Source organism: Neovison vison, chromosome 13, assembly GCF_020171115.1.
Source record: "Neovison vison isolate M4711 chromosome 13, ASM_NN_V1, whole genome shotgun sequence".
Taxonomy (NCBI): domain Eukaryota; kingdom Metazoa; phylum Chordata; class Mammalia; order Carnivora; family Mustelidae; genus Neogale; species Neogale vison.
Genome location: NC_058103.1, coordinates 49,642,676 through 49,666,323, shown reverse-complemented (window position 1 = coordinate 49,666,323; position 23,648 = coordinate 49,642,676). Strand labels below are relative to the sequence as shown.

Below are 23,648 nucleotides of genomic sequence, written 5' to 3'. Positions count from 1 at the left end.
AAAAAAAAGATAATCTGGTTATATTTACAATTGTTATTTATTCTCTTTCCATATTCAACACTGATCCCATCCTAAATTTTGATTTATCTTTTGGTTATCTATAATGTCTTCAAGTAACTTGATTAGGAAGTATATCTAGGTAGTAGGCATATTTATTTATATTTAAAATATTTAAGTATATACAGACATGAAAAATAAGATGAAATATTAAAAATAAAAATAGAGGAAGAAAAACAATGATGAAGATATAAATTAAACTAGCCCTGAGACATTTAAATGCATTGTATACATGCTTTTTATCTGAAAAAGTTTTGAATTCTAAATTTTGAATTCTAAAATTCAACTGATGTTCCAGAGAATAAAATAGCAATGAATTTATAAGATAGAAAATAATTTCCCCTGTCACAGAAAATTTCAGAAGACAGGAAAGGTGGGTCTGTTCTACATAATCTTCAGAAGCCCGGGCTATCTTGTGGTCTTATTGCCTCTCACAAATAGTCCATATTCACATGGTTCAAGATGGCTGACTCCTCATTGTACCTGCATTCCAACTGCACACCTCAATATCACTGTATCTCATTGGCCAGAATGTATTCACATACATGGCCACACAAGACAAGGAAAATTGGGGAGCATAACTTTTATGTAGGCAATCATGTACTCAGCTAAAATTTCTATCACTGCGTAAGAAGTGGAAGAAAAACAGGTATAATGGACAACTAGCTCTTTTTACCTGATCACTAAGGCCTTATCAGTGGGCCTCAAATATATTTGACTCTTAATAGTCTTATAATCAACATAAAAAGAAAAACCACTATGGTTGTATAATTCATGGTGAATATAAGATAGAAATGGTAATTTTCTTAGGAGAATTACAAATGCTTTTACTGATAGAATTTCTCCTATGTGCTCTATGTTCTGAAACTTTGCCTATCAGAGAAAGTCTTCCTGCTGCCCTTAACCCTGAACTCCAACTTGGAGAGACACAATTCTGAAGCCACACTTTTAGCTTGAAAATGAATATCATCATTTGATATTTGGTGTTCAGGGGTGGGGGGCGGAAATGTGATGTCAAACTCATTTTTATTCTTTCAGTTTTATTTTACTTTATTCTTTCATTTTTATTCCTTCAGTTTATGTGCTTAGATATGTGAAGAAAATTGATTTTCTTTTACTGGAATAAATCTAAATATAGCTTTCTTTTCTTTAACTACACATAGATTATGATGAAACTTTATTCCCACACTCAGATCTTCTAGTTCACAAGTTTTACTGCTATTTCTTAGATTATATGCTCCATATTAATTTTTCTGTATTATTCTTCAAGAATATATATGTATTTATAACACATAATAAAAAGAGCTTGAAATTCTATATCTGTTTTATTTTACCATGTTTTTGTCTTTATTCTCTTCCTTGTATTATGATGGTATTCCTCCAGTTTGTGTCCCATATCAAGGTCACAATTTTTCACTAAATGGAAACATTTCTATTACTTGATGCAATTATTATTTATAAATAATATCCCTTGTGAATTCCAACTTTTAGCATTAAAAAGAACTAGCTTTACTTCATAATAATATTAGTATTTGATAACAGTATTTGACTGAGATTTTACTTTGTCTGTTATTAAAATCACAATCTCTGCTTTTGTTTTCATTTCTGTAATAGTGCTATGTTTCCTTCAACCTCTCTCTTAGGATGAGGAAGAGGTTCTCATTCCTTTTCTACTTGGAAGTGCTACCAAAGTGTTCATTGATTGCTAATTTTTTCACTCCTAGGTGACTAGAGACAATCAACCAACCCACCAACCAAATAGTACATGTTGAGCATCTACTATGTCTCAGTAACTGTGCTAGTTTGTCACTTGATAAGAAATGAGAAAAACATGGCTTCCATGGAATGTACTATCCAGCAGCAAGAAAGGTGAAGAGTAGTAAATTTCACTGACAAGAAAGCATGTTTGCTATGAGAGCTCACATGACAAGGGACTTGATCTAGGTTAGATGGTAGGAAAACACCTTAAGAGGTGGCACTTAGGCTGATATTTGAACACTGAATGGGAGTTGAGACTTAAAGATGGGTAGAAAGGATGGAGTGTGGGGAAGTGAGAGCAGGGAGGTGACTTCATGAAGAAGCTCATGTACAGAAGCTGACAGTGAGAGGAAAGAGCATAGTATCCTCAAGGCTCTTCTCCCAGATGGCTGGAGCTTAAGGGTTGAGGGGTCAAGTGGAAAAAATTTTATCTGAGTAATAAGCTGTGCTTCCAAGGGGGAGGGATAAAAAGCCTTATGATGTGACAACTAAATACTTTGAAGCCCTCCAATCCTAAGATTTTATAACATGATCCTATCCTATCCTTGGCTACCACCAAGAATTTGCCTCAGGTGTAAGTCAATATCTTACCTGAGAGGAAGATATCACAACAGTTACCTGGGAAAGTCTATGGTCAAAAATCATCCAGCACAAGTCAATTTTAGTCTGTAGATGCTTAATATTACTTGGTTGGTTAGTTGGTTCATTGTCTCCGTATGCATAGAAATAAAGAGAATAGCAATTAAAATATACTATGGGTTAAATTTTAATTTAATTTTCAGACTTGTCTAAGATCTTAAACATTAACATGAAAGTGAAAGTTGGTTAAAAGGGTAATATATGTACATCTTACAAAGGATTAAGAGAAGCTGTAGTCTTTCAACAACCACAAAAGTTTATCTTCAGTGGCTCACAAGGATCACTGAAGAGAGAAAAGAAAGATGGTCAAATGTCAGTGCTTCTTTTCCAAATAGGAAATGAGGGTACGATAGTGTGATTCATTACAAATAAAATCAAAGGCACTTTGGACTGAACAAAACACATGAATATCAGACTAATCCTCCCTGTGTCAGTGACTTACTATGGGATGCTTGTGGCCCCACTTAACCTCACTGTGTCTCTATTCCTCAATCTGTAAAACAAGGTTAATAATTTTAACCTACTTCTCAGAGATAGTAGGTGGATTAACTATAATAACAATAAACTGATTAAAAACACAAATCATGAGAATGTTTTACCAAAAGCTATAATTTCTCATAGTAAGAAATGTGAATTTCTTTTTCTCTAGAATTGTTACAAATGTGTCAATGCTAATACATTTACAAAAATGAAAAATACATAGTGACCTTCTCTTTCAGTGACTGAAAATACTCTCTAGAGTGAGTCTCTGTTTAAAAAAAATAAAAACTTAACTTTTTTTAGGTGTAAAAAATGACTTTGATCTTATCTCAGCCAAGTAATTCAATGGATGGCAACTCAGCCAAGAAGATTTAAGAGCACTGTCCCCAACCTACAAGACTCCACTGAAAAATACTCATTTAGCAGTTTGAGAGTTACCTTGACCAAGAATTTATGCCAGAAACAACAAGGGCGTAAAGATAAAACAACTTTAGCCCACCAATCAAAATAAACTTATCCTAGACAAATTTACTGAATAAATACAGGGCTAGGCAATTCAATTGTCTACCCAAACTTCAGACTTACAAAAGTATAAATATCAGGCACCTAATCCTATCCCTAAAACAATTAAGCTTACTGTTTCCTCCAGAAATCAGAACTACAAGAAAACATTGAAGTTCATTGTCAAGCACTGGTCATAAGAGTTACTAGATAGTCCATCTGCGTTTGTACTTTATGAGAATGTTCACATTCCCATCACATCCAGAATGCTGAAATTCTGGTGCCAAGAACAAGTTAGGCAAACATTAAAGGAATCTAAATCTGCACAATACATATCAGTGTTAAATCCTGGCTGACTACAATTTATTAACACCTAAAGATAGACTACTTCTGTTGAAGTTAAACAGCCTGAAAAAAAAAAATGGATTTTCTATAATCTAGCTACCCAGTTTCCCTTCAATTTTCAAAAGATTACAACACTCAGTTTATGACACGTTCACATTTCTTTCACCAGAGGGCAAAAGACAAATTACATTGTAAATAATGGGGATGGGATCTCAGGACCCAAGCATTATAAATCCCACCTCCAAAAGAAATGTGAACCCTCCCATTTTGTGATGGAAACATGTATGTAAAATAAGGTTTCCGCCTAGATATAATGGCCACTTGACTTGCACAAAATACGGCAGAAATGTCCCAAAAGAGCAGCAAGTTAAACAATGTTTCCAAGGTTAAGACATTATACTACTTTCTATTGCCCTGCTTTCCAAGTCACAAAGAAGAACTACCTAATTATACTAACATAGTATACTAACATAGTACTTCCTTCTGGGGATAGTCTATTGTACGTTGATGAAGGTTTCTCCAGTGAGAACTTGAAGTCCTGCGAAGGAAACACAAAACAAATTAAAAAGCACAGAGTTTCTTATACAACTATTTTCAAGTTGTTAACAAAAGTGTAACATTTATCGTTTTTAAAGTTTCATCCTTAAAAATATGCTAAAATAAGGCTTTTAAGTTACGAAGTGGTGGGTTCTATTGCCATAAAATGCTGGATACTCTGACAAGCTAGGTACGATCATTGTTTCTAGACTAATTAGCATTAAGTCAAGGGAAAGTTGAACTACGGTAGCATTAATCATGAAATAAAACTATATTCTTTGTGGAGTGAAATAAGTCAAGCAGAGAGAGTCAATTATAATATGGTCTCACTCATTTGTGGAGCATAACAAATAGCATGGAGGACAAGGGGAGATGGAGAGAAGGGAGTTGAGGGAAATTGGAAGGGGAGGTGAACCATGAGAGACTATGGACTCTGAAAAACAATCTGAGGGTTTTGAAGGGGCGGGGGGTTGGAGGTTGGGGGAACCAGGTGGTGGGTATTGGAGAGGGCACGGATTGCATGGAGCACTGGATGTGGTGCAGAAAAAAGAAAAAATTTTTTAAAAAACTATATTCTTATTATTCACACTAGATATCCAAGAATAATGAAAATTTGAAGAGAAAAGGAAAGGTTTAGATTAGTTTGAACTATTCATAAAATATAAGGAAGTAAAATAATTCTTTTTAATAAAAATACAGCAACCTTTCCACTGGTACTCAAACAATACCAGATGGCCCTCATTGGTACAAACCTCCCTTCCACATACATTTCAAGAAATTTTTATACTCACTTGGCCAATTTAAGTTATATAAATGGATACATGTAGTCAAAGTACAGAGTAGATCAGAGAAATTTCCAAGTCCAATATTAAAAATAAATTAGTATAGTATTAGACTGTCTCTAAGCTTCAGACTTCCTATTCTGTCTTCCAAATACCTAACCATTGTTCCTTCTGAGGTCCCTGCTACAAGATTTATCATAAAAATGTATCCAGATGAAGAATCTTTTCATTTTCCTAGGGGAATGCCTGATGGTAGTTTTCTACTGCATAAGATAAGTGTGAAAGTGTGTTAGCAAATATGATGAAAATGCTAATTAGAACATTAAGGCAATTTATTCAATGCAAAATGAACATAAAAATAAGCATTATAGGCTCTGGAATATTGAAAGTTCTTAAATGACTTTGCACATTTGGAGAGAAATGTGAAATATGTATTATTTCCTTTATTTCTAACTACACTAGATGCATTATTAATTCAAATAAAAATCAAATTCATTGATCTCCAATGAATAATCAAAAGCCACTGGAAATACTGAATAAGAAGCAGTCCCATAATAAAAGTTTTCTAATTTCTATTTTCAATTTCTAACATGTATAGCAAGATAGGCTACCCACAAAAATCAGAATCTGAATATCCCCCCATCCTGTCCAATGTAAATAATTAAATTTCCAGGTTCAGTTTTCAGTGTGGTAGAAACTGACAAGCCATAACCCCTCCCCCGCCGCTCTATCCCCACATACAGATTCAGCAGAGTTTAAAAATTAGACTTTTAAAAGAAAACAGAAATGCTTTGTTCTTCACATATTAAGATGAAAAATAAATTCTGCCAGAGGAAGGATTAGTATAAGTTTTAAAGTTCTAGTTCTGAAAAGTTTTATTATAGATATTGCTTCTTGCACTATTGCAACTAAAAGAATTCATAAAAGACCTTAATCCTAACTTTGAGAGTCTTCCCTGAATACCTGTGGGTTCAATGTGAATATTGTAGGGGTTATAAGTTTGATTCCAAAGTTTGCTCAAAGGTTCAGTAAGTTATTGTTTATGAATATAATCATCATCACCATATATTTTGATCAGTAATCCAAAGGGGAAACACTCTCTTGCCTCCCTCCTTTGACCAAGGTCACATTCTTCTCTGACACAAAATCTATCAATAGAACCCACCGAATTTGTCTTTTTTTTTATATGAATGTGCTTTTTTTTTAAGTACTGATATAAGTTAATATTCCACTTTCCTCCTTTTTTAGCACATATTTATGGAATAAGTTTCTATTCATTATAAGCATTTATAATTCCATCATTACATTGCCAGTTGCTACAACAATATGTTGACTACCTCCTGCATGCAAGGAAATATATAGGGTTCTCTCATTATTGTAGTTCTCCCAGAATACATTGGCCAGTTCCTTTCTCCCACATTTATATCATCACCCACCTATCAGAACCACATAGAATGTTGACAGAGAAGACCAGCCCTTCATACTTCTGGACTTGTAAATATGTTCATAAGCCAAAGATCTCTTGACAACAGCAACAGCCATTTCTTGAGCATTGCAATGTTCAATTCAGTAAATTTCTCTGCCCTTCTAGGCTCCATGAGTCTGATCTCTATGGACTGTATGACTCAGGCTCTAAACCTTTGGTTTCCAATTCGGCTTGGCCCCTGGGAGCCATCTACAAATCAGAGGCAGGAGGAGAGAGAGGGGGGATTTCTTTTCTGTTCCCCTCCTGCCTCAGTATAAGTCTCTGCTGTGGCTGCCTTATTCCAGGGCACGTCTTTCCTCCATAATCTGAACTCTCCCCAGGTTCTGGTAATGACTGGTAGTGTTCTGGAAGTCTCTGGCTGCTTCATCATCCCTCCTTTGCTCCCTTTACCCTGCCCATATCTCTGTACACAGGCTCCTCATGAACATCTATTAATCTGAACCATTTGTCGTAGGCATACTTCTGAGATGGCTCCCCATATGTCCCTCCTCTTGGGTGTAGTGAGTCTAGCCTAATCAGGCATGCCCTTATGAAGAAGATTTAGGGGTCAGAGATAAAGAAGTCAGAGAGATTCAAAGCTGCAGCAGATACTCTCCTGCAGGTCCTGAAAGAGTAAACTGCCATATTGTGGAGAAGGTCACCTGGCAGGGAATGGCAGGCAGCCCTGAGGAGCTGAGTGGACCTGGCTAACAGCCAACAAGAAATGGGGACCTCAGTCCAGTAGCCACAACTGGAAGAAGCTTGGAGGAAGATCCCAAGCTCCAGATGGCTAACTCCTTAATTCCAGTTTTGTGAGACACAAAAGTTTCCAGTTTTGTGAGCAACAGACTAGCTAACTCAGACACAGGCATCTATCCTACAGAAAACTTAAGTTAATTGGGTTTATACCACTATCACACAGTTATGTCACACCCATTTACTAAATAGAAACGTTAACACTTTGCTTTAAGAGTTGGAGTCATTTCACCTTAAAAGAAACATATACTTTATCTTTTTCATATCCTTTCTCATTCCAGAAAAGATTTAAAGTAGCTAACACAGCTTTGCATATAGTGCATAGCTGAAACTTTCTAAAAGATATCCACTTCTTAAACCTTGTTGGCATTAATGAGTTTGTATTGTCTTAAAAACTGATTTCTTAACTTCATTTGAATGAATTATGATTCTAAATATTAAAAAATCTTTGTCTTCCTTGGACATCTCAAGAACTTGCAAGTTGTACAGTTCTGGTTCAATATCCTTTCTTACCTCCTATTCCTGTCACTGTTTCAAAATTAGGTGAATGGCTGGCTAACTCCTTTCATAAATCAAATAACATTCTTCCTGTGGTTTCAATGGAGTAAGTCAAGCTTCAGAAACCAGCACAGATACTTACAGTAGCACTGTTCCGGGGACCCCAAGGAATGAAAGACTCTATGAAATTGCTCTGTATAAGTCACAGCCCCCCTCAACAGAATCACAAGTTCCGCTGCAGTTGCAAACAATGGAGGTTTGAATTCTAAATCGGTCCTTCAATTATCAGAGCTGTCACTCCTTCTCCTTGATGTTTTTTTTCTGCTCTGGCCAAATTCCAATCACTTTTGCTATTGCTTCAAAGTTCTCAGATTCTTACCCTGAGAGTTCTTCTAGAGAACAGAAAGTTTCCAGGAAACAATGACTGTTGGTGAATGCTGACCTAATGGATGGCTTCTCTCTGCAGTAGGTTCAACGTCTCTTTCTCTCTAGCTGTCTCAAAGCTTCTTCCAAAGAAATTCATACATCCTCAAGTTGCTCTGATTAAAAAAAAAAATCCTCCCTCACACCCCCATAGACCTTTTATCTCATATTCATTTCTCAGGCAATTTTCTAGTGTTATCCATATTTACTTTATATCTTTCCTTTAGACCCATTAATTTTGGCTCCTGCCTCGTTTTACCAAGACAATGCTCACTTCAGGGTACCAGTGATCTTCACATCGTTAAATCCAAAGACTGGTTCTCAGTCTTCATTTACTTACTATCTCATAAACATTCCTTTTGAAATCTCTCTTCCCTTGGCCTCTCCCTATATGTAAATACACTTTCATATATTTGATAGGGAATAGGCATTATCTTTTTGCTCTACCTTAAAATTCCCATAATACAGTCTCTGTGCATCTACCATTGCTGAATCCTGTTAAAGAACTCCTCATAGGGGCACCTGGATGGGTCAGTCAATTAAGCATCTGCCTTGGGCTCAGGTCAGATCACAGGGTTCTGGGATTGAGCTCTGCACTGGGCTCCCTTCTCAGCAGGGAGTCTGCTTCTGCCTCTCCCTGTCCTGGGATCTCTCTCACTCTCTCTCAAATAAGTCAATAAAATCTTTGAAAAAAAAAAAAACCTCTGCATAAATAACTGTCATCAAAAACACTGAAGACAATCTGTTGCAAGTACTATAAAAGTGCAAATAAAACATATCTCAGACTACAAAAACAAGACCAGAAATTTTTTTATTCTCTGAAATGAGAAACTTTAAAAGCCGCCCTAAAAAGAATAAAATTAGAAAATTTTTCATATTTAATAAGGTGGTCAGGGTCGATATCATGCAAACAATTGACATGTAACTTATTAAACAAATCAAGGAAGGATTATCTACTCGCTAGGAATTGACCTTGACAATGTGAAATGGAGCTATGTAAAGCATAGAAGAGGGGTCTGCATGGGGAGAAAGAAAGGAGATCCCTGAAGTAAGAATTTGTCAGTTTTCACAGATGCTTGGGAGGAAGAGAACTCTTTTAATAGACAAAAGTAACCCTGGTGTGTAGAAAAGCAATCCACCTTTCTGGATGAATCCTTATAGATATGACTTACCATCATCTGATCCCCTTGGTCTAGAATCATCCATTCATTCAACAGCTCTATGTTAAGTGGCAGGCACAGCAGTACATAAAGCAGGATCCAGAAATAAGATCCTCAAGGATATGCCAGTCTAGAGAGAGGAAGAAGTTAGTGTGTCAACAATTACAAAGTGGTTAGAGCACTCTTTGTTCACTGAGCTCCCTGTTGATGTATGTGCCCCTCCCTAACAGCCTACCACTATAGTCCTGGTTATTGAGTCAGCCATAACTTCTGCCACAAACCAATAAGGCAATGTTCTGGTTTATCAGCAGGTCTTTTATGAATTTATTAGCACAAGTCAGGCTCTCTGTAGGCAAACATATCCAATTTAATTTAATTTAAAAGCAAAGCTGAGGTCCAGGCCCCAAAACCATAAAGACTCTAGCTAATGAGGCTCTGTCCGAAGCAGCCAACTGATACCTTTTTGGCAACTCTTAGATACAGGAAAAACCATTTATCAGCAACACTTAACCCCCACGAGCCAGGACTTCTATTCCACAATAACATCTCCCTACATTCTAAAAGTACAAAGACGTTCAGCTTATCCTATAAAAGTGATTCCCAGACTTTGGTGAGTATAAGATTCTCCTGGGGAGATTATTTTAAATGTCAATTCCTGGGGCCCACCCTAAGAAATTCAGATCCAGAAAGTCTGAGAAGAGTCCAGAAATACACTTTTTTTTTTTTTCAAGTACTCTGGGTAATTCTGATGTGGGTTGCATCCAAGACTACATTTTAAGAAACTATGTTTAATATTAACACTAAAAATGGTTTCTATAAATTTAAGGTATATGCATTAATGTAGAAGTATTAAGTAACCTCTATAATCTTGTTTTTAATAGTAATTACAGACTCATTACTATTACAGTTTTAAAATTCAACTCACAGGGCACCTGGGTGGCTCAGTGGGTTAAAGCCTCTGCCTTCAGCTTAGGTCATGATCTCAGGGTCCTGGGATTAAGCTCTGCATTGGGCTCTCTGCTCTGTGGGGACCCTGCTTCCTCCTCTTTCTCTGACTGCCTATCTGCCTACTTGTGATCTCTCTCTGTCAAACAAATAATTAAAATCTTTTAAAAAAATAAAAAATAAAATTCAACTCACAATGTTGCAGAATAGGGTCTGCTTGGTCCCATTGCTTTACCATGCCTCCCTTGTCCCTACCCCCAACCAAGGCCAGGGCTCTCTGGCCTGCTCTGTGCTCTGCATCCTAAGTACACTTAACTCTTCCAAGAAGCCTCTCCCAAATAATCCACACTCATCATAGTTTTTCCTTATCCAGCTTATCTCTGGTCCTTGGTGTAGTCATGTAGATTACTCCACATAATACATATTTGCATAAATGTTATTTTATTATTGTTTTATTTTTGTTCCTTGCAGGGATATTAGAAATAACATGCAAAATTATTTGATAATTTTTATATCCAAGTGATCGTTGGGCACAAATAGAAGTGAATCCAGCCTCCCTCTGACACTGGGCCAGAGTGCATCCCCATGATCTCCTCATTGATGTTTCTCCCTCTGCTAACAAATTGATCCTATTCCCATTGAGTGTGCTTCTGATCTGGATGGGAGCAAGTTTAATATTGAGAAGGGATCATACATGACAAGAGGAAGTAGTAGAACATGAAAAGTGACCAGGTCTGAAATTGTAGATTCAATACTAATATTCTTAATAGAAAGGAAACCTCAGAGCCCCTGGGTAGGACAAGTGAATATAATAAAATGTTGATTGAGAACTTACACTTTTGCCTTAGAAACAGTAGCACAAGACAAAGCTAATAATAGAGACATAAGATACTCCACCTTTTAAAGAAGTCTTCAGAAAATTGAGGGCCAGACACCCCCTCCATGCTTAGTAGGAGAAAGCCAAACCAGTCCCACAACTTTCCCCAGGCCAGTGAACACTCCAATGCCCAGACCCTTTCCACAACCCCATCTTAGAAGCAACACACTAAGGAGAGGAAGAGAAGTAAGCTCCTGCCTAGTGAGGAAGGGCTCCTCACTAGGAGGAGGAGCTCTTAGCAACTGGGTTGTTAGTTTCAAACAACCCACTTGCTAATAGACTTCTTAATTGCTTTTTGTATGCTGCATGGTACTTGATAGCTCAATGGAGGACATTTCCAGGCGTTGTACAAAGGTGCCACCTAAGAGCCAGCAGTTCCATTTCAACAGAGCTTCCATCTTTGCCAAGACAGTATGGGAGTGACTGAATGCTCTCTCCCCTAGCCTGAAACACAACTTTCTTTACACAGATTCTGTAATGCCGTGACTGTGAGTTGAACATGTGAAAGTTATTTATACTCTTTATTGATTCTTAACGAAAACAGAAACAAAACGCAATCCTGTCTTGGTAGGGGTCAGTCCTGAAAATCAAAATACCCTACTTGCTTAGTGAATTAATTTCAGGTCTGGTGCCACCAAGTGAAGCACTCCTTTGAGAAACAGAGACCCTGCAGAGGACTCTTCTTCCCAGATGTCAGCAGAGCGGTTCTGGAGGCTGATGCAATGCTAACCCTCAAGTGAACTGGAAAAAGAGTCTGCTGCTTCTACCATTGCCCAGAATTAATTCAAGAGAAGAGCAGGAAAAAAGCCCCAAATTTCTGTTGTGAGATATTGGATGGTGAAAAAAGTAGCCCAGATTTAGTAGCCTGATAACTCTGAAAGAGCCAAATGATTCAAAAATTTATTTTGCACCATCCACTGCATTCAAATGATGCTCTCCAGGCTACAGATGCAGTCATCCACACATGCTAAGATGAGAGCAAGACTCCATTTATTTCCAGAGATTCTTTGATGAAAGATGCTGTGACGTGTATGTGGTATTTACTGATACATCAATTCACAATTGACTGTGATTGTCACAAAAATGTAAAACTTCAAAAAGACACAGAAGAGGATCACTCATCTGAGTGTGTCTCCGCCTTCCCACTTTCATTCAAGCAGTATGTGGACATGTCTAAACCACATTCCGTTTCCATCCAGACCAGAGTCTGGACCGCGGGAGCCCTGATACTTTATGTTATGGCAGCTACAACACCTAGGAAAACCACATGGGACTTTGAATAATCTAGACCAGGTTCACAGCCTGGTTTTGTCACTTACCAGCTGGGTGGCCTCACAGCCTCAGTTTCTTTGCATGTGAAATTTGAACAATGCTTTAACTCTTTGGTTTTTTAGGAGTTTTAAGTTAGATAATACTTCTGCAAACACCTAGAACAGATGCTCCCAAGCACAAATGCTCCCGAATTAATCTTCTCAAAAATCTATTAATAACGATATCTTTCTAAGTTATCCTCCACGAGACTCATTCATTTTCCTTCTCTGCTACCTGTTATAGCTGTGGCAAAGTTTCCAAGTACAAATGAAGTGACCCTCGTCAGGCAATAAAGAAACAAATCCTCGAACAGCTATTTCCTGTCTGACAGTTGGTATGCATATGCTTCACTGACTTTACTGTTTAGCCATGAAACCTTCATCATAAGTGTCATTTGGCTTTAACTTTGCAATAAGGTAATTATAGTGCTGGGCTTATTAAAAACAGACTCCATCACAGAAGACTTTGACGGATGTTGGTTGAAGTTCTAACGTGACAGGCAACTGGGATGAGCAAGTAGATGGCAAAGCCAAAGACATTATGTTGCAAATGCTGTTTATTTTCTGTCAACTATAAACTATGCAGTAAATAACACATTATAAAAGAGATCCAGAAATAACATTAAGCTAAAATGGAACCATCAATTATTCTCTCTTCTTTTAGCTTTCCAAAGATTTTTTTTTCCCTTCACTATTGGTAGTTTTTTCTTTATTCGTTAATTGCTTTTTTCCCTGACTCCCCTGTTCTGCTCCAGTGCCTATAAATCATTGTAAAAAAGATAAAATGTTACTATTATGAAATGAGTGTAAAAATGGTATTTAAATAAATTTGCTTTTGCCATCGAGCCAACTTTCTCTAACCTTTAAGCAAAAGTTTAAAGCTTCTACTGAGAATGTTGTAAACTCTTTTCAGCACAGTACAGGTATTTTTAGCACTCGCACTATTTCACACTATTTTAGGCACTGGGCAGAGTCCAGAAGTGAAGCAGTCACTTCACAGTGAGTTTTGAGATGTAAATTTAAAATATATGAGAGGAAGTTCAAGGTTTTACTGTAAGGAGAAACTTTGAAACAGATTCGCCTATGGTACTGAATCACAAATGATTCCGGATTAGGCCACTGCAAGAGCAGAATGATTATGAATGGAGGAAGGAAGTGGAGAGGAAGAGGAAGAAAAGAGTGAGTGAAAACTTAGTCTAACCTAACCCAGATCTGCCCAGTTTCACTGACTTCCTTTCCCCATGTGTGGGTCCTGTTTCATGTCTAGATTGTAACTAGTTTCTGAAATCAGGCTAAACACAGCTTTCATAAGTATCTCATCATTCAAACACTTTGAGTACCTACCGCCTGTCACCCCATCAGATCCAACTGTGAGACAGAGATGGCCCCTGTTTTCAAGGAGCTTCCACTTAATGTCTTGATCAACTCTTAAGACAGTCAGGCTTGCTTTTGAAAATTCTATTATCTCTAGAATGGATGGACCTATGTTGCTGCTACAGAACCTCTTTATTACACAATCTTTGATGAGCATATCACTGTTATGGGTGAAATGATATAGGAACAGGAACAATTAAAGACACCCATACATGGTTATCAAAGCAGAGAACTAAAGGGAACTGAATGAGATAGAATTGAAGAAAGTTCTATAATGGAGAAAATGTACATATCTCAATTCCATCAGTGGGTTGCAAATTACTATTTAACAAGCAACAGAAACCAGAAGCACAAAGACACATATAATAAAACCCATTGAGTGAAGTCCATATTTCAGGTTCTTATTGAAAATATTACATAGCTCATGTATACAGTGATGTAAGTGGCAGTGAGCACATTGAATAGTAACCAAAACTACTTATAGTCAGAGCAAGAAGGGCCACCATTCCCCCATTAACATTTTCAGCCAGATACAGATAACCCATTCCATGTTAAAAATAATAATAAACAAATTCTAGTACATTTCGTTAGAGAAATTTAAATTCGTTGTATCCCTGCAGGTAATGGGAGGTCATCTAAAATGTCTCAAAACTCCAGGACTGGAATTCACTATCTGGTGATCAAAGTGCTATGTGAATTACAAGGCTTTGGGAACCACTAACTGAAAAGAGCATGTGCCTCTTCAAGCATTGTTGGCTAGTACGAAGTACCATGGGAATAATTGGAAAGTATTTGAAACCACTAACCATTATCACAATTCAATAGGAATAAGATATAAGAACCACAAACCTGACATATTTAGATAACAAGATTAAATTTCATTGATAAAGTGCCACAATGAAATCCCCACCACACCAGGCCAGCACGCTCCATTTCTTTAACTCTCTGATCATCAAAATTCTCTAAAACCATCAAATAAAAGGTTGACAATTCTATTAAGTACTGTAAGGAAAGTGAGCACTATTATAAAACAGATGTTCATGAAAGGAAGTCATAGGAAAGTTCTACATGGTACTTAAGATACAAGTGGTAGTCACTAAATCCTCTTCAGTCTTGGGAGTTTCTTAAAGTTCTCATTTCTCTAGAATGCATACATTTGCAGCTTGTTGATTTTGTCACTTTTCCAGCAGCATATTTTGGCACATATGTCTCTCCTACATCTTAGGATATAAATTTATTTATGACACATACTGGTGATGTGGAAAGGACCTTTGGACAATCCAAATCAGAAAGATTCAAATAATGATGTCTCTATGTGCTATTTCATTCACAATGCTTTGGTTTCCTCAACTAATGAGAATAATGGCAGAGTCTTCTGCCTCCACATGTTACAGGAGTAAATGAGATAACCCATGCCAAGGGCTTGGCACTATGCCTGGCATGGTAGTTGTTATAATTACTATTATTAGTGGTGCTGATAATGTTTATAATATCTTTACCAACTGTATAATGGATATGTATATATCAATGTATTTGTGTATTTAGAAAGAGAGACAGACAATCTATATGGAATGGGTAGGAGGAAGTTGGGGTCAAAAGATGTTAAATGAAGATGGGATAGGGAGGGAGACAAACCATAAGTGACTCTTAATCTCACGAAACAAACTGTGGGTTGCTGGGGGGAGGGGGGTTGGGAGAAGAGGGGTAGGGTTATGGACATTGGGGAGGGTATGTGCTTTTGGGTGAGTTGGAGGGAGAGGTGAACCATGAGAGACTATGGACTCTGGGGAACAATCTGGGGGGGTTGACGTGGCGGGGGGTGGGAGGTTGGGGTGCCGGGTGGTGGGTATTGTGGAGGGCACGGCTTGCATGGAGCGCTGGGTGTGGTGAAAAAGTGGTGAATACTGTTTTTCTGAAAATAAATAAATTGGAAAAAAAAAGATGCTAAATGTTTGAAATAGCCAAAGACTGTCTTTCAGACATAAAATCATTTCAGAATTTCTAAATGATAATTATACATTGCAGAGCCTGCAGAGCTCTAATGCACAGAATTCTATGCATGTGCCCCAGTGCTCCCTTCTGCCCATCACTCCCTCATCAGGCCAATCTAGTTACCCTTCCAGAGCTTGTTTTTGTGATATCTGTGCATACCTCCATGATTCCACTTTCTATGTCCTGCTGAAATGCCTCCTTCCTCCCACAGAAATCTCCCTCATCCACCCATCAGCTCCTGAGAACTGCCCTTAATCCCTCTCTGAGTCCCACTGTCCTAACACAGTGCCTTGCTCTAAGCTTGAAGGAGAGGGAAAGGAACGAGAACAGAGAGCAGAGAAAAGAGGAAAGGAGCAAATAAAAACAGATGGAAAGAAAAGAGGCAGAATGTGCACAATCCAATCTCCATGAAATGGTTCAAGGTTCTCTTCTCAGATTACTTTGGTTTTGATTTCAGGATCCTTCTCCAGAATTCTTGGGTGTTTTGTTCTAGTCTGGACCTGCACTCTGAGAGACAATGCTGTTGCCCAACAAGTGAGACCAATAAAGCCACAAGAAAAATGGTGAGACAAAAAGTATTCATTTAAATATCTCAAGCATGTGCCTCTACATTCAGCAAGAATTTTAAGAAATTATAAATCCTATACATTTTAAGAAACTCTGATGATCTTTGCTCCTGAATTCCATCACTGTTTGCTATTTACATTAACTGAGTTACTTCATTGATTTGACAAGGATTTATTGAGCACCTACTATGTGCCTAGCATTCTGCAATGGGCTGGAACCAGCCTTCTTGAAGTTTACATTCCCAAAGGGAGAGACAGGCAAAAAAAAATCAGTAAGCAAATTATTACCTGATACATAGGTAAGGGGAAGACAGAAGGGATGGGAGAATCAGAGCGCCCGGTTCAATTTTAAATAGGCTGGTTGGGTGAGGTGATGTAGAGGGTGACTTTTGACCAGAGTCCATAGGCAGTTCTCAGGGAGTGTTTCACACAGAAGGGAAAGCTGATGCGAACATGGCCAGCATCCTTGAAGGGCAGCAAGAAGGACAGTGTGGATGAAGCCCAGTGTGCTGGAAGGAGTGGAGAAGAGGTAGATGAAGTCAAGGAGGTCATGGGACAGACGGGTGGCAGATCAGGCATGGCCTTATAGCCACTGCAAAGACTATGATTTTACTCTGTGTCACAAGGTAATCCTTTGGAGGGTTTGCCTTGAGTGACCTTTCTCTTCCTATAAAGCAGCTTCCTGGGTTTGCCATGCTATCCCTCACTGGACAGTTAGGGGCTTTCACAGTTAATCTGCCTGCTCTTTTTTTTAATTTTAACTCCCAAGGGCAAAGTTAGTCTAATAGCAAATCAGATCAGTTCGACCCCTGTCCTGGGTCCCATGCATTGGAGATCCTCCCCTTGTCTGGCCCTGTCCTGGTTGTGTCTCTCCCCATAGGGTCAAGAGTCCAAGAAGTCAAGGGAGTTTTCATCCAGGTCTCCCTCCCTCCTTCTAGACAACACTCTAATTTCCCGGAACTTTCTGCCCAAACAGGAGTTTGGGCATCATCCCTAGGGCCTGTGCAGCTCTCTTCTCCTGGTCCACTTTCCCTAGCCAGGCCGTGCTCCCCTGCTGTGAAAACTCCTCGGTGAAGGGTGGCCTGGTGGCAGCTATTTATAAAAGGGACAGAGTTTGGTCTTTCAGGCTGGGGTTGAGGGGTGGTGGTTATGCATTGCCTGGAGGCCCCTGAGATGTGGATGGGCTAGAGGGGGTGGGCTAAGACCCGCACCTATCACATCTAGCTCCCGCCCTTCAAGTGCCCAGTGGACTAAGCATCAAAGTGTTCGAATGATCAACTAGAAGACTAAAACTCTCCTGCCACAAGTAGGAGTGAGAATCTCCTCTCCACCTAGTCAAAGGCAACAAGAAGCTGTTTCGCTCTGCAGTTCTACTTCCCGGCTCGCCTGGCTTATTCACTTTATCAAAATGGATTTACAGATCCGGCAGAGATATGAACTCCCGATGTTGTCTGAGCACATTTCTCTCGGGGCCCCTCGTTCCCAGGCTGCCAGCTTTCTCTGAGATAAGAGTCACCCAGTCACCCCCGAGCTTCTCCTTCCAGCCACAGGTCATCGGACACACCATGGAAATTGACGATTCCACTCTCTTCAGCTGGGAGGCAATAACTGTCCGTCAAAATGACTATGGCCAGCAGCAATCACTTTTTAAAGGGACCGAGCACTTATGGACAATTTTAACTTGAACGTAACATATTTTCAACACTTAAACAGTAGCTTTCTCCATAAGAGTGTTTCTTTTTAGAAGTGCTTTCAAATCTGCTATCTCCTTTTATTATCTTAAACATCTCTGGGAAGCAAGTAAAGGAGTTGAAAAAAACAGAATCCCAGGAAGAAAATGAAGGATTGACTGTGGCCTCACACAAGGAGAGTGTTGCCACGAAGACTAAGTCTTGATCTAGACCCCACCCGCATACCCTTTCCAGTGCACCAGGCAGATCCTGATCCTTCACCTGCCTTCAGAACCCCTCCGTCCCCACCCAAACAGCCCTCAATGTTTTGGGCCATTTCCCAGTTTCCTGTGTTAGCTCTCCTTTTCTGCCACATCTGTGTTATATACTTGAGAGTAAAGCAAATGTAAAAGACTATCTGTTTTCCAGTAAAACTTCATGTCTCTGCTGCAGGCACAATGTGGGAAACACAAAACAGTCCGCATGCTGTCTTGGACCTTTCTTTCAGAGGCAGGGAACAGTCAGGAATCTGGGACACACATGACAAATGAGAGGGCTCTGCCTCAGTGCTCACTACTCTCACAGAGGCCAGTCCAACAGCTTCCTACCAGAAGCACCTGTGCCTCCCGAGACTTGTTCCGCCCTGCCTGGTCCTCACAAAGGTCAGGCAGAAAGCCCTGGAGACTTGATAGCCCCAGGGAACACCCCTCAACCAACGACAGGTGGACAGTCAGTGGACAATCACAACAGGTTCCTCACCTCTCAGGTGGGATACCTTTGAAGCAGACTTTTCTACACTGTCACTCAGACTCCCCATGGCCATGAGCCTCAATTACCCACAGCGGTCTCCTGCTCATGAAAGTACCCTTTTCTGAAAGGTCCTTGGAAATGTCTGGCTGCCTTTAGATCCTGTGCCCTCCATCCTAATACCTAACAGTACACAGGACCCATAACCAGCCCCCTGAGATGGCTGAGTGACAGCCTATGAGAGCATAGGAAGTCTAGTTAGAATAAACTTCAGCAAAAAAAGAAGAAGAAGAAAAGAAAGAAAGACTGAATGATCTAAGAATTTTCCTATGGCTGAGAACTTCCCAAATCTGTAGCTCCCCACACAAACTCCCCCCAACACACACATCAAAAAGTGTATTCGTTAAGACCTCTGTGAAGAAAGTCATGGGAAGCTCAACTAGACATTACTGGTTCCAAACATCCTTCAAGTGGCAACATGCTCAAGAGGGCTGTGTCACATATATAAAAGTTTCAAAAATTCTGTCACTTCCTGAAAAGTCATTTTGAATTTTAAAAAAAAAATGTTTTTCGCTAATAGGAGAGAAATGAAGGTCAATATAGCTGACCATCTGGCCCCCGAATTCGAAAGATCACTGCTTTTAAGTCCTCCTTGCTCTTAATGGTGCTGTACCAATGCATATTCCTCCCGAGAGAAAGTACTTTGCCATTTTGTTATTTAATGCCAATGCCACAGCAGCAAAGGTTAGAATCTTGCACCTTTTAGGGCAAAAAGATGAGGCTAGTTAGGCTGATGCTTGACAAGCAGTCAGAATAAATTAGTTTCCCCTCTCTGAAATGTTCCTTTGTCAGCTTTTGGCGGGGGTGGGGGGTCAGTCACAACTTTCGCCTGGTTAATGCCGCCTAGAGCAGAATATCAGATGAGATGCAGAGAAGTTTACTTCAAAATCACTGCTTAGAGCTAAAGCATCTTGATGTCTACCCACACGGTGCCTGCTAGCCTGTCACCCTGCCCTCAAAGTTTGATTCTATTATCCATCACTGTTCCCAGGAGTTACTTACTTGGAGGCGGATTATTTTGTGGGAGAACATGTTACTAAATTTTTTAATCCATGCACTTCCTAAAAGAATTACATTAGGGAAAAATGCTCTCAAAATTAAGTAAACAAAAGCAATCGCCCACATTTTTTAAAAGGGAGATTTTGTTAAAAGGAATTGGAAGCAGAGAGAGTCAATTATCATATGGTTTCACTTATTTGTGGAGCATAACAAATAGCATGGAGGACAAGGGGAGTTAGAGAGGAGAGGGATTTGGGGGAAATTGGAAGGGGAGGTGAACCATGAGAGACTATGGACTCTGAAAAACAATCTGAGGGTTTTGAAGGGGCAGGGGGTGGGAGTTTGGGGGAGCCAGGTGGTGGGTATTAGAGAGGGCACGGATTGCATGGAGCACTGGGTGTGGTACAAAAACAATGAATACTGTAATGCTGAAAATAAATTTAAAAAAAAAAAGGAATTGGAAGTAGCAGTTAGCAGTTTTATTCCCTCTAATTCTGGATATTTTCAGGAAGTTACATATCACCAAAAAAAAAAAAAAATGACCTCTTGGTTGATTTTTTTTTTTTCAATTTCATCCCTCACAGCATTATTATCAAAAATTTGAGTGTGGTGTCCCTAGGTAGTATTGGAAAGTCTCCCAGGGTGCCTGGGTGGCTCAGTGGGTTAAGCCTCTGCCTCCAGCTCAGGTTATGATCTCAGAGTCCTGGGATCAAGGCCCGCATAAGGCTCTTTGCTCAGCAGGGAGCCTGCCTCCCCTTTCTCTCTGTCTACCTTTCCGCCTTTCCGCCTACTTATGATTTCTCTCTCTGTCAAATAAATAAATAAAATCTTAAAAAAAAAAAAAAGAAAAAAAGTCTCCCATACCTGAAATCTAAAATGCAGTGTTTTGATAAAGAGTCAAGATAACAGGTCTCTGATTCCACCCAAAGTCTGAGGGTTATAACCAGTGCAGTAAAAAGGAAAGTCTGCTGGGAACCCTACTGCATTCAAAGTCATGGGGGGCTTGTGGGGGACAGGGGCAGTCATGCTTTTTAATTGATTCTGACCCTGTACTAGGAAATGGGAAGTTAAATTTTGACCCTGAACTTTCTTCTGTATCTTAAGTTGCATCACTTTTTTTTTTTAATTCTCAAAGTAATTATCCATTTTGCAAAATTCATGTAAATAACCGTTCTAGCTTGTCAAGTGTGTTTGTGGAATAAACCCCAGGGAAATCATTTGTTTTAACTTATATATGTGAATGAAGTAAAAAAACAATGAGCTACAATTGCTGTACTATTAATATGTGTAGGTATAGTCAAAATAATATGTGAAATTCATTCGTTCCACAAATTTTAGGGGGTGACTATTCTGTGTCGGGCATTGTTGTAGGTCCCAAAAAGCAGCAGTGAAAAAATAGACAAAACCTTCACTTGTTATGTTTATGTCCTGGTGAGGAAATACAAACCAATCAACAAACCAGACATATGTATGTTTATGCCAGAGTTAATAAATGCAAAGGAGAAAAATTAAACTGAGATGAGGAACAGGGAAGGCTGTGGGAATAGGGTCACTATTTTAAATAGAAGGTCTGGGAAGCTTCCCTGATGAGGAGAAATTTGAACAGAAACCTAAAAGTGAAAAAATAGCCATTTCTAAATCCAGGAGGAAGATTCTAGTCTAAAATAATGGAGGTGCAAAGGGCCTGCGGTAAGAATAGGCTTAGGGGTTATAAGGAATATGAAGGAAAATGTGACTAATGCCTAATGAGCAGCAGGAAAATTAGGGTAAATGAGGACAAAGAGGTAGCATGCTGAGGGATGGACAGATCATGCAGGGCCTTGTAAGTGGGTGTAAAGAAGTATTTGTCAATCTGCTATAAGCTAGGCACTGAGGATAGGGCAGTCGACCAGACCACACATTCCCTGCTTTCTAGTTGATACACACACACACACACACACACACACACACAGTCTCTCTCTCTCTCTCTCTCCACTTCCATCTCTTACCCCTTTCCTAATCCTCCAGCCATTTTATAATTATTCTCCAGTCAGTAGAGGAAGCAAGACCAGATTTTACGGGAAATAAAATTGCCTACCCCCCATTTTGCTCTGAACATAGCCGATCCTGAGTCTCATAGCTCAAAGGGAGCCAAAGCAACACAACAGTTTTACTTTAATGGCAACAGCCGCAAAATACATTTTAATATCAAGAATTTCTACATGTTTTAAAACAAGAAATCCTTAGCAAAATTAAAGCAAACTTCAAATATAAAAATAACTCCTCTCTGGAGAAACATTTTAAAAAGTAAATCGACAAAGTCTAAGATGCAGTCCATTTCCAACAGCTCCTAGGACTGCTGGTCATCATCTTATTTATAATTCATATTAATTAACTCTAAATTTTAACTTGGAAGCAAGCCATTATGCTCTGCTCTAGCTTTTTCCTTGGTTTAAGTTAAGACTTCAAAGCCCCCAGTGTTTCTACTTTGTTCCTGTCAAGAACAAATTCACCTGCCATCCTGCGATACTGTTCTGATGGCAATTAGCACTGCAGGCAAAAGACCCCCACTACCTACCACTCACCTGGACCCCGCAGTGCTGTGTGCTCTCCGCGGGAATTAACTAACGCTTAGCCATCCATCCGCCACCCCCCAACACACACACACAGTTTATACGGACCTGTGGCCACCTCTAGGTACCTGTCTCCTGGCTTTGTTTTATTCCCTTTGAAGGATCTTGCCTCCATAAGTATCCGGAGTTCATCCCCAGTTCACCCTGAGAGCCTTCTCCTCCATTACGGATTCCTGGACTAGGTACCAGCTTCCTGCCAGGGAAAGGAGGTGCAGTGTGAGTGCGAGGTCGAGGTCGAGGTCGAGGCCAGGCTGTTCTCCGCCACTCCCAAGGGCCCCAGAGCACCCCTACCTGCCCACCTGCTTTCCAGCCAGGACTCGGTGGCTTAATCTGTCCTCAGTGACAGAGGTTAATTAATTAACTGCCTCTGCCCTGGTTGCCCTTAGCAACTGGCTTGGCGCATAACTGAATCCCAACTAGAGACAGTTCTTAGAGATTTGTTAATTTATACTAGAAGAGAAATTTCATCAGAATTTAGAGCAGAAAACTAACTGGTTGTCAGAGAAACCTTCCCCACTGATTGAATCTCTAACTCTACATCTTCCCACAGTGGTTGTGTCCTCATGACTCAAGGTTACTGTAAGAAAGGTCCCAACTACATGCTGTTCTCCAAATGAAAGAAACAAACATCCACTGGCCTTTAAACCAATCAAAAACCCCACCTTGCAGGGGGTCCCGGAACACCAATACGTGCACCAATAGGAACCAAAGCAAGGGATCTGCCGGGAACAACCAGGCATACGTAATTCCCCCGCTGGCCAGGTCCAGCCACGGGCAGCAGCTGACTGACGGCCACACAGCCCAACCAGCCGGTTTTAGTCAGCCCCGTTCCGGAAATCACTCTGTGCTGCTGCGGAAACTGTTTGTGCCTTTTCCAGCCCGTTAATTTCTCTGTATTTAAGAGGAACAGCATTTCCAACTCTTCGATTAGATTTTGTTCATTAAACCCTCATCTCACTTCCCAACCTGCCAAATTTTCATCAGTAGAGATCTGGGATTCAGACACCACAACCCATTAAGCACAACATCTTGGAATTGACAATTTTGTTTTACAAAGCCCTCTCCAGACGGTCTATCTCACATATATTTGCCTAG

The 23,648-nt window shown here is 39.6% G+C and overlaps 2 long non-coding RNA genes across 2 annotated transcripts; both read right to left on the bottom strand.

The window, feature by feature from the left end:
- Window positions 1–2,677: 2,677 nt before the first annotated feature.
- On the bottom strand, window positions 2,678–9,437 carry LOC122893837. The gene is made up of 3 exons (XR_006381697.1): window positions 9,414–9,437; window positions 4,251–4,318; window positions 2,678–2,737 (listed from the first exon to the last, which is right to left on the bottom strand). It is a non-coding gene; the product is annotated as an uncharacterized LOC122893837 (long non-coding RNA).
- On the bottom strand, window positions 9,433–22,863 carry LOC122893838. The gene is made up of 3 exons (XR_006381698.1): window positions 22,853–22,863; window positions 22,602–22,746; window positions 9,433–9,531 (listed from the first exon to the last, which is right to left on the bottom strand). It is a non-coding gene; the product is annotated as an uncharacterized LOC122893838 (long non-coding RNA).
- Between the last annotated feature and the right edge of the window lie 785 nt (window positions 22,864–23,648).